Genomic DNA, 2,074 nt, shown 5'->3' with positions numbered 1-2,074 from the left:
AAAAAAAAAAAAATCCTCTGGTGTGTCTCCATTTGAAAACTGAAGCTTTTAAAGCCAGGACAAAATTCTACCAACAGGTTCAAACCATCTAAAGGAACCTAAATGGACACCTGAAGTTTTAAGGAAGCCTGCACATCACCTGAGCTGATTTAAGCAATATGATACTTTTCCACCTTCAAAAGATCTTAGTTGCTTTATATGACTGTTCTTCTGTTACCAACTGGGGTGTTTTTGTGTGATGAGTTCTGGTGGCAGCAGAGCTGGCAACTGCAGAAAGGAGTGGGCCCATCAGAGAATCAGACAATCATTTGGGTTGGAAAAGATCTTTAAGAGCATCGAGTCCAACCATTAATCCAGGAGAGGAGAAGGTGCAAGTGCAGCTCCATGTGGAGAAGTTTCAGCAGCTCTGGATGTGCAGGAGCTCAGCAAACCCAACCCACATTCATCCCAAAGGCACTTGGGGAAAGTTTCGTTCTTTTTTGCCCAGGTTTTTGTGACAGTGGAATAAAGACTCTCCAGGCCAAATTCTGCCTTTCTGGCTCCCAAACCAACAACCCACAAAACCTGCCCAGGAGCAAAAACACACATCCTGCTCTCCAGAGGCCCAAAAAGCACATTCCCAGGAACTGAAGGTGCTCAGCAGCTCTGAGCACGAGGAGCAAAGCAGAGCAGAGGAACCACAAGCCAGGATGTCATCGCTTGGTCCGTGGAGCTGCTGGGAGCAAATCTCAATCAAACTTACTTTAGCTGGAGCTGGCAAATCCAAGTGCATTGGAGAGTCCCAATATATGGCAAATGTCAACGTGACATTTCCATAAAGTGACATTTTAAAGCAGATTTAACAGTTCAGCAGAGAAGATCCAGCCCGTTCCAACTCATGCACAGCAGGAAAACGTGGAGAGAAAAACTAAGGATGGGTGGAAATGGGAGAGGAAAACTAAGGATGGGTGGAAATGGGAGAGGAAAACTAAGGATGGGTGGAAATGGGAGAGGAAAACTAAGGATGGGTGGAAATGGGAGAGAAAAACTAAGGATGGGTGGAAATGGGAGAGAAAAACTGAGGATGGGTGGAAATGGGAGAGAACTTTCTGCTACAGTCGTTGTCTCTCAGACATGAGACAATGTCTGAGCTCACATAAAGCATTTTGTGCTATAAATAAAATGTAAGAGTATCAACACAGACAAAGGCAGATTTAAAAGTCAAAGCAGGTAGAGCAGAATTCACACATTGCTGGCAAAATCCAGGCAAAACACATCACACAAAGAGACACCATTTGGTAACAGAAAAAAGGCATAAAAAGCAACTAAAATTTTTTTAAAGGGGAAAAATAGAAAGCAGCTCAGGTGATGTGCAGCCCAAAGACTTCTCTAAAACTTTAAGTGTCATTTGAGGCTCCTTTGGATGGTTTTAACCTGTTGGTAGAATTTTGTCCTGGCTTTAAAAGTTTCCAATCTGTGGGTCAGGGAGCCAGGAGGGATCATGGGTTGGGGAAAAAAAGGTAATTTTATGTTCAAGGGTCACATTCTTTGTAAAGGGTCCAAAATTCTTGGAAAACTCTTGCAGTGGGAGTGCCTTAAAATGAAGAAAAATATGGAAAGCCACTGTTTTTTAGGTGGATGAGCCATCCCTGGAAGTGTCCAAGGTCAGGTTGGAGCATCCTGGGATAGTGGAATGTGTCCCTGCCCATGGCAGGGGGTGGAATGAGATAATAAAGATTATTAGGTGTCTTCCAACCCAAACCATTCCATGATTCCATAAAGAAAAGAAGAAATACTCTCTGGGTGTCCTTCTAGTAGGAGAAACTCCATTAAAAATTTTGTATTATTTTGCTAAACTCTATTAAACAAGATGCAGCACAAACCACAGCCAAAGTCCAGCACTGAAATAAAATCCTCATTAAAGTACGACACTGAAATAAAATCCTTATTAAAAATACCTCAGCATCAGGATTGGGAATGGTCTTACTGAGCTACAACCATGTCCAGCCTCTGACATCCACATCAACACCAAGTATTTGTTATCAAATCATTTAATTCCTGGTCCTGAAGTTGGGCCCTTCCCAGAGAAAGGCAC

At 42.8% G+C, this 2,074-nt stretch overlaps 1 protein-coding gene across 1 annotated transcript in view; it reads right to left on the bottom strand.

Annotated features, from left to right (window-relative positions):
- Window positions 1–2,074, bottom strand: part of HIVEP3 (human immunodeficiency virus type I enhancer binding protein 3) — a 297,766-nt gene that overhangs the window by 197,268 nt on the left and 98,424 nt on the right. The window lies entirely within an intron of this gene.

This window comes from Manacus vitellinus, unplaced genomic scaffold (assembly GCF_001715985.3).
Source record: "Manacus vitellinus isolate BGI_N305 unplaced genomic scaffold, ASM171598v3 scaffold_75_pilon, whole genome shotgun sequence".
In the NCBI taxonomy this organism is placed as follows: Eukaryota; Metazoa; Chordata; class Aves; order Passeriformes; family Pipridae; genus Manacus; species Manacus vitellinus.
This window is presented reverse-complemented; position numbering and strand designations above follow the sequence as displayed.